The sequence below is a fragment of the Pseudophryne corroboree genome, chromosome 4 (genome assembly GCF_028390025.1).
Source record: "Pseudophryne corroboree isolate aPseCor3 chromosome 4, aPseCor3.hap2, whole genome shotgun sequence".
Lineage (NCBI taxonomy): Eukaryota > Metazoa > Chordata > Amphibia > Anura > Myobatrachidae > Pseudophryne > Pseudophryne corroboree.
In genome coordinates, this window is record NC_086447.1 from 334,291,087 (window position 1) to 334,306,901 (window position 15,815).

Below are 15,815 nucleotides of genomic sequence, written 5' to 3' on the forward strand. Positions count from 1 at the left end.
TTGTCCTATAGAAATGTCAGGAGGTTTGGTTTATATGTAAAATAAAATAAAACGTCACAAATTATAACATTTCGGTAACGCGGGTGTAATAGCGGCTCTTCAGCGGGCTCTTGGTCACTATTAGGGAGGTGTTACCCTCGTATTGTAGTTTATTTTTTGAACCAATATCATTTAATGCACAAATCATGGAGAAACGTATTAGAGAGCGATGTGATGGAAGCACAGTTACACCCTTTACATGCCATGGCCTGGCCACTGTGACTAGTGAATTGTGATGTCATAATACATCATACAGTACTTACTACTGCTCCCATGCTACAACAGGTCATTGCCTCCCCGATCTGTCGAGCGACAACATCTTACTTTGTGAGTGAGATTTCCTTGGCTTTAGATTTATAGTACAACTATGCAAAAACTAATAGCAGTATAATAATTATCAGAATAAACCTGTATTCAATAATAAATAGCATCAACAAAGTATCTGACATGTGATGCTGCACTGCAGGTGGGGCAGATGTCAGATAAGAGTTTATTAAACATCACCCCAAATCTTAAGTGTCCCCCGATGTTCTACAGAAATGTCACAAGGGGGTATATTTAATAAAAGTCGATTTTGTTTGGTTTTGTTCGATTTTAGATCAATGTTAAATATATTTTAATCGATGTTGGGCTTCCAGGGTTAAAACACACATTTGCTAGCAGATAATATTTTATATAAATTTTCAAATGTTAGTAAATGTATTTTAACCCTGTAAGCCCAACATCAATTAAAATCGTTTTAACATCGATCTAAAATCAAACAAAACCAAACAAAATCGATATTTAGTAAATATACCCCAAGGTTTGGTTTATATGTAAAATGAAAATAAAAACTGTCACAAAGTATAACATTTCGGTAATGCGGGTGTAATAGCGGCTCTTCAGTGGTCTATTGGTCACTATTAAGGCGGCTTTACCCTTGTATTATAGTTTATTTTTTGAACCAGTATCATTTAACGCACAAATCATGGAAAAACGTATTAGAGAGCAATGTCACAGAAACACACTTACATCCTTTACATGTCATGGCCTGACCACTGTGATGTCATAGTTCATCATTGCATTGTGATCTCGTAATTCATCCAGTTTACAACTGCTCTCGGGCTGCCTCTCTGAGCTATCTCTGACCTATCTTGTCAGTGACATTTCCTTGGCTTTATATTTATACTAGTACATCTATGCAGAAATGAATAACAGTATAATGAATATCAGAATAATACTGTAGCAGCAACAAAGTATATGTCAGGCCTGAGACTGACATACGATGCTGCACTGCAGGTGGAAGGGAGAAGTAAAATAAGCGTTACATGTGAGAGGGGCGTGTCCAAACTCAAATCTAAATTACAGTGTAATAAAGCTGTCCAACATTTGTGGGCTACATGCAAAAGAAGCCAGTATTTACCCTGCAGGCAAAAAAAAATCTAGTGTACTTGCCCACTTACATGGCAGCATAGTCTGTCCACGTGCAGTTACTGGATCTTTGCTTAAAGCTGGGTACTCACTGACAGATTTTTTTTTATGTTGGCCTATCAATCAACCAATTTTTGGGGACATTGTAGGCACTAATATCTGAGCTACACACTAACAGATTTCTTTTTAAAGTTACCATATCACACCGCATTTGCATATGTCCGCCCGCAAGGAGGATGACATAGTGACAGGAAAACATAGGAAATATGGGCAGATTATTGAGATTACACACATACTGCTCGATATCAGGAGATTGTGGCCAAGATTTTTGGTTGGGGGCAACAGATTGCAAAATCAATCGCTCATGTGTATGTGGGAGAGGTTTTCCAGAATTATCGGCAAAATGCTGAAACGCTCTTTCGTACACACTGTAAAAAATATTTGCCTGAGAACCTGATTATTGGTAAATCGGCCCAATAATTGTATAGTGTGTACCTAGCTTGTCTGTCACCTCAGAATCAGGCCCATAATACAAAGTAAGCACATTAGACAATTCCATACAGGTTCTCAAATTACCACCTAGATAATAATCGCACATCGCCTGTCCTTGTTACTGTGTTACATTTCTCCATCAGATTTATTAGTATATATATATATATATATATATATATATATATATATATATAGTATACAGATTAGTCATTTTTTTATATTTGCACTCAACAGCTCTAAGAATGTCATCGATCATCGATTTTGTTTTGGGATGCGCGATGCGCGCGGATGAAGGACTGACCAGTAAGTAAAGTAGATAAAGCTGGGAAATTATGTGAATTCTCTTGTTGATTACAATTAATACACCTTTGGGGAATTATGCAGTCAGGATACTGAATACAAGGGCAGAACTACCATAGGCTATGGGGGTGCAGCTCACACCTGAGGTGACCTATCTTCCCTGTTATAGTTCCTGTGCTGTATAGATTATGCATCATTTGGTGGTATATAAGAGATCTTATAAACAGTTGCTATGGGGCCTACACATATCTAGTGACGCCTGCCCCTGTGTCATAGTGTATGGTGGTTGCTCCCAAAAGCTCTGCACCTAATCAAATGCCCCGTCTTGGGACTGATGTGTATTAAACTACGCTTGTATGCACCCGGCAGCTGCAGGTACATGTAACACTAATCACTTCACATAGTCATGTCAATTCCTAATCATGCACTTGGGATTAATAAGTAATGTGTTCAGCCATGGAGCCCCACACCGGCCATAAGTTGTGCAGCCATGATCAGTGTAGCAGTGGGAGAGTATCTGCATTGGGAGATCGGCCATAAGTTGTGCAGCCATGATCAGTGTAGCAGTGGGAGAGTATCTGCATTGGGAGATCGGCCATAAGTTGTGCAGCCATGATCAGTGTAGCAGTGGGAGAGTATCTGCATTGGGAGATGGGTCAGTCATAGCCTTGTATAAGGCACTTGCGCTCAGGCATTGTGGGTCTTATACTGATGCCAGCACTTATATTACAGTTACAGAGAACTCCACATAGCTGTTATATGCTAAATACTGTTTCCCACTAAGGGGCAGATTCAATTAGCAGGCTGTAATATTTTGTTTACCGTGCAATGAATTAATGCACATATTGCAGGGAAATGTCACTTAGCTCGTCTGTGGAGCTCACACTTAACTCATAATTCCATGGTACATAGATTTTTTTGTATAATTTTTGCCAATTTCTAAAATGTGTTGAAAACCCCTGTAACTCCCACCTGCTAGCCTAAAAACACTGGTCCTTTCAATACAACACCCATATACCTGTCCAGCATCAGTTATCCCATTATTCCTGCAGAATATCTTCCCAAAAATGACAACATGATTGGCCAAATTAAGCTAATTAAAACTTCTAAGTGCCTAATCATTCATGACTGGGAGTGCCCCAGGGGTCCTGAACCAAGACCTGATATTTTTATCTTAAAATAGGGATTTCCCAAACTTTACAAACTTGCTCAGGGGCTATGAAGAGAAGGGCACCTTAAATCCTATGAAGAGTAAATGTGGGTAAATGTGCGCATCCTGGGGGTCATTCCGAGTTGTTCGCTCGCAAGCTGCTTTTAGCAGCATTGCACACGCTAAGCCGCCGCCTACTGGGAGTGAATCTTAGCTTATCAAAATTGCGAACGAAAGATTAGCAGAATTGCGAATAGACACTTCTTAGCAGTTTCTGAGTAGCTCCAGACTTACTCGGCATCTGTGATCAGTTCAGTCAGTTTCGTTCCTGGTTTGACGTCACAAACACACCCAGCGTTCGCCCAGACACTCCTCCGTTTCTCCAGCCAATCCCGCATTTTTCCCAGAAACGGTAGCGTTTTTTCGCACACACCCATAAAACGGCCAGTTTCCGCCCAGAAACACCCACTTCCTGTCAATCACATTACGATCACCAGAACGAAGAAAAAACCTTGTAATGCCGTGAGTTAAATACCTAACTGCATAGCAAATTTACTTGGCGCAGTCGCACTGCAGACAGTGCGCATGCGCATTAGCGACTAATCGCTCCGTTGCGAGAAAAAAATAACGAGCGAACAACTCGGAATGACCCCCCTAATTCGTTAGCAAAAAAAATTGTGCCCACCCATTTTAAGTTGAATTCAGCGGCTATTAGAAACATTGTACAAGTCACATTGCCCATCAATGAGCAGCTGCAGAATCCAAGACACTGACTGTTGTTTTACATTTTCTTTACAGCCATTGAAAGAAATATCTTGTCCTTTGTGGATGTGTTAGAGACAATAAGGGTGAGTGAATAAAACATCTATATGTCAGTCTAGGGAATGTGAGGGAGACTGAGCCATATGGCTCTGGCATACAGCAGTTGGGCAGTACGTATGGCGCTGTGGTTAGCATTACTGCCTCACAGCACTGAAGTCGTGGGTCAGTACCCACCATGGCCCTGAGTTTGTATATTCTTCCCGTGCTTGTGTGAGTTTCCTCCGGGTACTCCAGTTTCCTCCCAAAATCTGGTAAATTGGCTCCCATCAATATTTACCCTAGTGTGTGCATATACATGTATTTAGGGCAGGCTAGATGGGCCAAGTAGTTCTAATTGTCTATCAAAATTCTCTATGTGGGACCGAGGTAATCTGCAGCTGGGAATAAAGCTGAGTACACACCTATACAATCGTCGCCCTGTTCTCCCGATATCAGGTGAACAGCCGTTGATTGTATAGGTGTGTACTCTGTATGGATGTAGGAGTGAAAGACAATAAATGGCTTATAGCGCTCCTGCAACAGCTAGGACCAGGAGGTCACATCTTATGTGCTGCACATGCGACCTCCCAAACCCCAAAGAGGAGCTACTACCCCCCAACTGCCGCCTCACAGGAGGTCATAGGGGTCACAGCTAGAGATGAGCGCCTGAAATTTTTCGGGTTTTGTGTTTTGGTTTTGGGTTCGGTTCCGCGGCCGTGTTTTGGGTTCGAACGCGTTTTGGCAAAACCTCACCGAATTTTTTTTGTCGGATTCGGGTGTGTTTTGGATTCGGGTGTTTTTTTCCAAAAACACTAAAAAACAGCTTAAATCATAGAATTTGGGGGTCATTTTGATCCCAAAGTATTATTAACCTCAAAAACCATAATTTACACTCATTTTCAGTCTATTCTGAATACCTCACACCTCACAATATTATTTTTAGTCCTAAAATTTGCACCGAGGTCGCTGTGTGAGTAAGATAAGCGACCCTAGTGGCCGACACAAACACCGGGCCCATCTAGGAGTGGCACTGCAGTGTCACGCAGGATGTCCCTTCCAAAAAACCCTCCCCAAACAGCACATGACGCAAAGAAAAAAAGAGGCGCAATGAGGTAGCTGTGTGAGTAAGATTAGCGACCCTAGTGGCCGACACAAACACCGGGCCCATCTAGGAGTGGCACTGCAGTGTCACGCAGGATGGCCCTTCCAAAAAACCCTCCCCAAACAGCACATGACGCAAAGAAAAAAAGAGGCGCAATGAGGTAGCTGACTGTGTGAGTAAGATTAGCGACCCTAGTGGCCGACACAAACACCGGGCCCATCTAGGAGTGGCACTGCAGTGTCACGCAGGATGGCCCTTCCAAAAAACCCTCCCCAAACAGCACATGACGCAAAGAAAAAAAGAGGCGCAATGAGGTAGCTGACTGTGTGAGTAAGATTAGCGACCCTAGTGGCCGACACAAACACCGGGCCCATCTAGGAGTGGCACTGCAGTGTCACGCAGGATGTCCCTTCCAAAAAACCCTCCCCAAACAGCACATGACGCAAAGAAAAAAAGAGGCGCAATGAGGTAGCTGTGTGAGTAAGATTAGCGACCCTAGTGGCCGACACAAACACCGGGCCCATTTAGGAGTGGCACTGCAGTGTCACGCAGGATGTCCCTTCCAAAAAACCCTCCCCAATCAGCACATGATGCAAAGAAAAAGAAAAGAAAAAAGAGGTGCAAGATGGAATTATCCTTGGGCCCTCCCACCCACCCTTATGTTGTATAAACAAAACAGGACATGCACACTTTAACCAACCCATCATTTCAGTGACAGGGTCTGCCACACGACTGTGACTGATATGACGGGTTGGTTTGGACCCCCCCAAAAAAAGAAGCAATTAATCTCTCCTTGCACAAACTGGCTCTACAGAGGCAAGATGTCCACCTCATCTTCACCCTCCGATATATCACCGTGTACATCCCCCTCCTCACAGATTATCAATTCGTCCCCACTGGAATCCACCATCTCAGCTCCCTGTGTACTTTGTGGAGGCAATTGCTGCTGGTCAATGTCTCCGCGGAGGAATTGATTATAATTCATTTTAATGAACATCATCTTCTCCACATTTTCTGGATGTAACCTCGTACGCCGATTGCTGACAAGGTGAGCGGCGGCACTAAACACTCTTTCGGAGTACACACTTGTGGGAGGGCAACTTAGGTAGAATAAAGCCAGTTTGTGCAAGGGCCTCCAAATTGCCTCTTTTTCCTGCCAGTATAAGTACGGACTGTGTGACGTGCCTACTTGGATGCGGTCACTCATATAATCCTCCACCATTCTATCAATGTTGAGAGAATCATATGCAGTGACAGTAGACGACATGTCCGTAATCGTTGTCAGGTCCTTCAGTCCGGACCAGATGTCAGCATCAGCAGTCGCTCCAGACTGCCCTGCATCACCGCCAGCGGGTGGGCTCGGAATTCTGAGCCTTTTCCTCGCACCCCCAGTTGCGGGAGAATGTGAAGGAGGAGATGTTGACAGGTCGCGTTCCGCTTGACTTGACAATTTTGTCACCAGCAGGTCTTTCAACCCCAGCAGACCTGTGTCTGCCGGAAAGAGAGATCCAAGGTAGGCTTTAAATCTAGGATCGAGCACGGTGGCCAAAATGTAGTGCTCTGATTTCAACAGATTGACCACCCGTGAATCCTTGTTAAGCGAATTAAGGGCTGCATCCACAAGTCCCACATGCCTAGCGGAATCGCTCCCTTTTAGCTCCTTCTTCAATGCCTCCAGCTTCTTCTGCAAAAGCCTGATGAGGGGAATGACCTGACTCAGGCTGGCAGTGTCTGAACTGACTTCACGTGTGGCAAGTTCAAAGGGCATCAGAACCTTGCACAACGTTGAAATCATTCTCCACTGCACTTGAGACAGGTGCATTCCATCTCCTATATCGTGCTCAATTGTATAGGCTTGAATGGCCTTTTGCTGCTCCTCCAACCTCTGAAGCATATAGAGGGTTGAATTCCACCTCGTTACCACTTCTTGCTTCAGATGATGGCAGGGCAGGTTCAGTAGTTTTTGGTGGTGCTCCAGTCTTCTGTACGTGGTGCCTGTACGCCGAAAGTGTCCCGCAATTTTTCTGGCCACCGACAGCATCTCTTGCACGCCCCTGTCGTTTTTTAAAAAATTCTGCACCACCAAATTCAAGGTATGTGCAAAACATGGGACGTGCTGGAATTTGCCCATATTTAATGCACACACAATATTGCTGGCGTTGTCCGATGCCACAAATCCACAGGAGAGTCCAATTGGGGTAAGCCATTCCGCGATGATCTTCCTCAGTTGCCGTAAGAGGTTTTCAGCTGTGTGCGTATTCTGGAAAGCGGTGATACAAAGCGTAGCCTGCCTAGGAAAGAGTTGGCGTTTGCGAGATGCTGCTACTGGTGCCGCCGCTGCTGTTCTTGCGGCGGGAGTCCATACATCTACCCAGTGGGCTGTCACAGTCATATAGTCCTGACCCTGCCCTGCTCCACTTGTCCACATGTCCGTGGTTAAGTGGACATTGGGTACAACTGCATTTTTTAGGAGACTGGTGAGTCTTTTTCTGACGTCCGTGTACATTCTCGGTATCGCCTGCCTAGAGAAGTGGAACCTAGATGGTATTTGGTAACGGGGGCACACTGCCTCAATAAATTGTCTAGTTCCCTGTGAACTAACGGCGGATACCGGACGCACGTCTAACACCAACATAGTTGTCAAGGACTCAGTTATCCGCTTTGCAGTAGGATGACTGCTGTGATATTTCATCTTCCTCGCAAAGGACTGTTGAACAGTCAATTGCTTACTGGAAGTAGTACAAGTGGGCTTACGACTTCCCCTCTGAGATGACCATCGACTCCCAGCGGCAACAACAGCAGCGCCAGCAGCAGTAGGCGTTACACGCAAGGATGCATCGGAGGAATCCCAGGCAGGAGAGGACTCGTCAGACTTGCCAGTGACATGGCCTGCAGGACTATTGGCATTCCTGGGGAAGGAGGAAATTGACACTGAGGGAGTTGGTGGGGTGGTTTGCGTGAGCTTGGTTACAAGAGGAAGGGATTTACTGGTCAGTGGACTGCTTCCGCTGTCACCCAAAGTTTTTGAACTTGTCACTGACTTATTATGAATGCGCTGCAGGTGACGTATAAGGGAGGATGTTCCGAGGTGGTTAACGTCCTTACCCCTACTTATTACAGCTTGACAAAGGGAACACACGGCTTGACACCTGTTGTCCGCATTTCTGGTGAAATACCTCCACATCGAAGAGCTGATTTTTTTGGTATTTTCACCTGGCATGTCAACGGCCATATTCCTCCCACGGACAACAGGTGTCTCCCCGGGTGCCTGACTTAAACAAACCACCTCACCATCAGAATCCTCCTGGTCAATTTCCTCCCCAGCGCCAGCAACACCCATATCCTCCTCATCCTGGTGTACTTCAACACTGACATCTTCAATCTGACTATCAGGAACTGGACTGCGGGTGCTCCTTCCAGCACTTGCAGGGGGCGTGCAAATGGTGGAAGGCGCATGCTCTTCACGTCCAGTGTTGGGAAGGTCAGGCATCGCAACCGACACAATTGGACTCTCCTTGTGGATTTGGGATTTCAAAGAACGCACAGTTCTTTGCAGTGCTTTTGCCAGCTTGAGTCTTTTCAGTTTTCTAGCGAGAGGCTGAGTGCTTCCATCCTCATGTGAAGCTGAACCACTAGCCATGAACATAGGCCAGGGCCTCAGCCGTTCCTTGCCACTCCGTGTGGTAAATGGCATATTGGCAAGTTTACGCTTCTCCTCCGACAATTTTATTTTAGGTTTTGGAGTCCTTTTTTTACTGATATTTGGTGTTTTGGTTTTGACATGCTCTGTACTATGCCATTGGGCATCGGCCTTGGCAGACGACGTTGCTGGCATTTCATCGTCTCGGCCATGACTAGTGGCAGCAGCTTCAGCACGAGGTGGAAGTGGATCTTGATCTTTCCCTAATTTTGGAACCTCAACATTTTTGTTCTCCATATTTTAATAGGCACAACTAAAAGGCACCTCAGGTAAACAATGCAGATGGATGGATTGGATACTAGTATACAATTATGGACGGGCTGCCGAGTGCCGACACAGAGGTAGCCACAGCCGTGAACTACCGCACTGTACTGTGTCTGCTGCTAATATATAGACTGGTTGATAAAGAGATAGTATACTCGTAACTAGTATGTATGTATAAAGAAAGAAAAAAAAACCACGGTTAGGTCACTGGTATATACAATTATGGACGGGCTGCCGAGTGCCGACACAGAGGTAGCCACAGCCGTGAACTACCGCACTGTACTGTGTCTGCTGCTAATATATAGACTGGTTGATAAAGAGATAGTATACTCGTAACTAGTATGTATGTATAAAGAAAGAAAAAAAAACCACGGTTAGGTCACTGGTATATACAATTATGGACGGGCTGCCGAGTGCCGACACAGAGGTAGCCACAGCCGTGAACTACCGCACTGTACTGTGTCTGCTGCTAATATATAGACTAGTTGATAAAGAGATAGTATACTCGTAACTAGTATGTATGTATAAAGAAAGAAAAAAAAACCACGGTTAGGTCACTGGTATATACAATTATGGACGGGCTGCGGAGTGCCGACACAGAGGTAGCCACAGCCGTGAACTACCGCACTGTACTGTGTCTGCTGCTAATATATAGACTGGTTGATAAAGAGATAGTATACTCGTAACTAGTATGTATGTATAAAGAAAGAAAAAAAAACCACGGTTAGGTGGTATATACAATTATGGACGGGCTGCCGAGTGCCGACACAGAGGTAGCCACAGCCGTGAACTACCGCACTGTACTGTGTCTGCTGCTAATATATAGACTGGTTGATAAAGAGATAGTATACTCGTAACTAGTATGTATGTATAAAGAAAGAAAAAAAAACCACGGTTAGGTCACTGGTATATACAATTATGGACGGGCTGCCGAGTGCCGACACAGAGGTAGCCACAGCCGTGAACTACCGCACTGTACACTGGTTGATAAAGAGATAGTAGTATACTCGTAACAACTAGTATGACGACGGTATAAAGAATGAAAAAAAAACCACGGTTAGGTGGTATATAATACAATTATGGTTGGACGGACTGCCTGCCGAGTGCCGACACAGAGGTAGCCACAGCCGTGAACTACCGCACTGTACACTGGTTGATAAAGAGATAGTAGTATACTCGTAACAACTAGTATGACGACGGTATAAAGAATGAAAAAAAAACCACGGTTAGGTGGTATATAATACAATTATGGTTGGACGGACTGCCTGCCGAGTGCCGACACAGAGGTAGCCACAGCCGTGAACTACCGCACTGTACACTGGTTGATAAAGAGATAGTAGTATACTCGTAACAACTAGTATGACGACGGTATAAAGAACGAAAAAAAAACCACGGTTAGGTGGTATATATTATAATACAATTATGGATGGACGGACTGCCTGCCGAGTTCCGACACAGAGGTAGCCACAGCCGTGAACTACCGCACTGTACACTGGTTGATAAAGAGATAGTAGTATACTCGTAACAACTAGTATGACGACGGTATAAAGAACGAAAAAAAAAACACGGTTAGGTGGTATATATTATAATACAATTATGGATGGACGGACTGCCTGCCGAGTTCCGACACAGAGGTAGCCACAGCCGTGAACTACCGCACTGTACACTGGTTGATAAAGAGATAGTAGTATACTCGTAACAACTAGTATGACTATGACGACGGTATAAAGAAAGAAAAAAAAACCACGGTTAGGTGGTATATAATACAATTATGGATGGACGGACTGCCTGCCGAGTGCCGACACAGAGGTAGCCACAGCCGTGAACTACCGCACTGTACTGTGTCTGCTGCTAATATAGACTGGTTGATAAAGAGATAGTATACAATACTACTAATATACTGGTGGTCAGGCACTGGTCACCACTAGTCACACTGGCAGTGGCACTCCTGCAGCAAAAGTGTGCACTGTTTAATTTTAATATAATATTATTTATCATGTACTCCTGGCTCCTGCTATAACAACCTGCAGTGCTCCCCAGTCTCCCCCACAATTATAAGCTTTATATACAATACATTGATGTGCAGCACACTGGGCTGAGCAGTGCACACAGACTGAGTCACTGTGTGACTGTGTATCGTTTTTTTCAGGCAGAGAACGGATATATTAAATAAAACAAACAACTGCACTGTCTCTGGTGGTCACTGGTCACTGTGGTCGTCAGTCACTAAACTCTGTCTGCACTCTGCACTCTCTTCTAATCTACAGTATCACAGCAATCTCTCTCTCTCTCTCTCTTCTAAATCTAATCTAAATGGAGAGGACGCCAGCCACGTCCTCTCCCTATCAATCTCAATGCACGTGTGAAAATGGCGGCGACGCGCGGCTCCTTATATAGAATCCGAGTCTCGCGAGAATCCGACAGCGTCATGATGACGTTCGGGCGCGCTCGGGTTAACCGAGCAAGGCGGGAAGATCCGAGTCGCTCGGACCCGTGAAAAAAAAAGTGAAGTTCGTGCGGGTTCGGATTCAAAGAAACCGAACCCGCTCATCTCTAGTCACAGCTGAGTACACACAGAGCTTGCCTGATTGGGAGCGTTTTACTTGATCAGCCGAGGGTCGCGTAGGTGTGTACCCATCTTTAGCGGCCACTGTGTCTAATATACTAGTGTATATAATGACAATAGTGTTTGGATTCCCGTTACATCAGCCACCACTGACACCCCCACCTCTGCTTACCCTAGTCTGCTTATGGCTATCTGCAACCTTTATGGCCATCTTGTTATCTTCTGAACGATATTGAATAAACCTGTAACATTTGTACCCCTTTTCCACTAGCGCAAAAAACACAGGTAAATGCACGGGGGCGCGCATTTACCCATGTTTTTTGCTAGTGGAAAAGGGTCAACCCGGATCAAGTGATCTGGGAATCCTACCCGGGTAGCTTACCGGGTTAAACACGAGTTCAACTCGGTAAGCTGTGCAGTGTAAACGGAAGCCGTGTCGATGCGACACGGCTCCCGTTCATAGTCTATGGAAGGGCAGCGCTGGGAGATCATGTGATCTCCCAGCACTGCACCCTGCCACGTCGCCAGCAGCGGCACCAACCCGGCAATATGCCGGGTGGCGAGCGCAGTGGGAAAGGGGGCTGAGCACGGGTTGCAGCCGAGTAGCACCCGTGTCAGGCTCCCGGCTGCGACCCGTGCTTAAGAGGTGGAAAAAGGGTAGTAGTGACTAGCTTGTATTGGTGATTACTCTCTATAATCCTCCTAAAATGTATTGTATTTTCTTCCCTGTACCACAGAGATCTTGTAACCCCCCAAAACAGAAAAGACAATCAAATAAGTAAGTGACTTTCAAAGCTGCCAATAAAGCTATTGTCCACTCACTCATCCTTTCCCATCTCAACTACTGCAACCATCTCCTTACAGGCCTCCCTCACTCATATCTTGCTTCCCTTCAATCCATACTTAACGCTGCAGCAAGACTTGTCTCGCCGATCCACATCTGCCTCCCCTGCCTAACGCTGGCTCTCCTTCACTTACAGAATACTCCTCCATCTCTCACCCTCACATACAAGGCACCCTCCAACTGCACTGCTCAGCTCCCTATATCTCCAACCTCATCCTCATACATACTCCCTCCCGCCTTTTCTCAGCTATGGTAACCACAGCGTTTTCCCATTCTCTTTCCCTCATAATGTTCATATCTGTGGCTGTCTACACTGTTTGCGTTGTGTACATGAATCCCTGTACCTTTGTCCCTTACAAGGTTTTTCTTCTCTTTACAGGAACAAGATGAAACACCATCGCCAGGGAGATTAGTGTGGGTGTGGCCGCGCTGGTGTGGGTGACAACATCAACTGCTGCCTAATCCTAGTCAGTGGGGGGTTGCAGTTATACTGAGGTCCATGGTGAGGTCAGCTGTGATCACGCGGTAATCCTCTAGGAAAGGCCGGCAGACTGGAGGAAGTGTAGGTACTTACCCTAGGTGTAGCTGTGGGGAGCAACCTAGAAAAACAGGTAACTCCCCACAGCTACACCCAGGGTAAGTACCTACACTTCCTCCAGTCTGCCCCACTTATTCAATCTCCTAGTAACCCAACAGAGGATTACCGCGTGATCACAGCTGACCTCACCATGGACCTCAGACACCAAATTCACCTTATACCCCCCACTGACTCGCATGGATAATAACATCTAAGGCAGCAGTTCTACCCACACCAGCACATACAGGTCACACCCATGGGGGGGGGGGGATTTACCACCTACCCCCCCCCCCCCCCCTCCTCCAACCCAGAGCATTAAAAAAAATAAAAAAAACAACTGCTCTTTAAATTAATGAGTACTGTAAGTCTTTTGTTGAAATGTATTTCGCACATTCACAGAGTACATACAGACTTCAGGTATATAATGTTATCTTAATGTGCTGTAGCCGGTTATTGGGATGAAAGTGTAAATGACTGGTTAGGCATCAGCTTAGAGCTGGTGTGTGTAAGAGGGGAAGAATTTGTGCAAACATTGGAAATGTGAAATTAGAAGCATTGTAGTGTCTTTCATTACTATTCTCAATGAGATAACGTATATACAGTGCATCCGGAAAGTATTAACAGCGCTTCACTTTTTCTACATTTTGTTAAGTTACAGCCTTATTCCAAAATGGAATAAATTCATTTTTTCCTTCAAAATTCTACACACAATACCCCATAATGACAATGTGAAAAGGTTGTTTTTTTTAGATTTTTGCTAATTTATAAAAAAAAAAAAAAAAGGATTTTAAATACCTACCGGTGAATCCTTTTCTCGTAGTCTATAAGGGATTTTGGGGATAGATTAGTACGACGGGGTATAGACGGGTCCAAAGGAGCCAGTGCTCTTTAAATTTCTTCAACAGGGTGTGCTGGCTCCTCCTATCTATGCCTCCTCCTACTGGTCAGTTATAGGTAAAACAGTGCCCGAAAGAGAATGACATACATGAGAGAAGGAACACAACAAGAAGTGTGGTGAGATTTACACACCAGCACACCAACATATAACCTAGCCAGAAACACACAGCAACATTAACAGCAACAGCTGAACAGGAAACACAGAACAGAGAACCTGCAGAAAGTCACCGCACAGAGGTGGGCACCCAATATCCCGTATAGACTACGACAAAAGGATTTACCGGTACGTATTTAAAATCCTATTTTCTCTAGCATCCATAAGGGATATTGGGAACAGATTAGTACGATGGGGATGCCCCAAAGCTTCCAGAATGTGTGGGAATGTGCAAAGACATCTGCAGCACCGCCTGCCCAAACTCGGTATCCTCTTTGGCCAGGGTATCATACTTGTAGAACTTCACAAAGGTGTTCTTCCCCGACCAGGTAGCAGCTCGGCATAGCTGTAGGGCCGAGAATCTATGGGCATTCACCCAGGTAGAGCCCACCGATCCGGTAGAGTGGGCAGTGGCGGAACCAGCGAGCGGTGGGCCCATGTGCGACAAAATGGCTTGGGCCCCCCCCCCCATCCCATCCAAGTCCACCCCCTCACCCCTGGAGAGGATCTGGTGAGGGGGGACCTGCTCAGGGAAGTGGATACCTAGCAACAGTGCCGTAACTAGACATTTTATCACTGTGTGCAAGAAACGGCATTGGATCCCCACCCCTGCATGCAAAACAGGGGCAGTGCGTGCGGTAGGCGCGCGCAAAAATACATAGTGGCGTGGCTTCGTGGGGAAGGGGTGTGGCCACAAAATAATACCAATTCATAAAACGGTGCACAGTAGTCTCCATTATTCAAATTATGCCACACAGTAGCACCACTACACCAGGTAGAGACCCTTTTACACCTTACGGCGGACAGATTCCTCTTTTTACACATTACAGCAGACAGCGTCCCCTTTTTACACATTACGGCAGTCAGCGTCCCCCTTTTTTACACATAACGGCAGACAGCGTGCCCTTTTTACACATAACGGCAGACAGCGTGCCCTTGTTACACATAGCGGCAGACAGCGTACACTTTTTTCACATAACGGCAGACAGCGTGCCCTTGTTAAACATAGCGGCAGACAGCGTACACTTTTTTCACATAACGGCAGACAGCGTGCCCTTGTTACACATTACGGCAAGCAGATTCCCCCTTTTTACACATTGCGGCAGACAGCGTGTCCTTGTTACACATAGCGGCAGACAGCGTACACTTTTTTCACATAACGGCAGACAGCGTGCCCTTGTTAAACATAGCGGCAGACAGCGTACACTTTTTTCACATAACGGCAGACAGCGTGCCCTTGTTAAACATAGCGGCAGACAGCGTACACTTTTTTCACATTGCGGCAGACAGCGTGTCCTTGTTACACATAGCGGCAGACAGCGTACACTTTTTTCACATAACGGCAGACAGCGTGCCCTTGTTAAACATAGCGGCAGACAGCGTACACTTTTTTCACATAACGGCAGACAGCGTGCCCTTGTTACACATTACGGCAGGCAGATTTCCCCTTTTTACACATTGCGGCAGGCAGATTCCCCGTTTTTACACATTACGGCAGGCAGATTCCCCATTTTTACAC

General features: G+C 45.6%; 1 long non-coding RNA gene across 1 annotated transcript; it reads left to right on the top strand.

Annotated features, from left to right (window-relative positions):
- The first annotated feature begins 298 nt into the window (after positions 1–298).
- LOC134911395 (uncharacterized) lies at positions 299–13,217 on the top strand. Its single transcript, XR_010176536.1, has 5 exons — positions 299–366; positions 2,176–2,244; positions 4,190–4,239; positions 12,562–12,602; positions 13,048–13,217. It is a non-coding gene; the product is annotated as an uncharacterized LOC134911395 (long non-coding RNA).
- Positions 13,218–15,815: the final 2,598 nt, after the last annotated feature.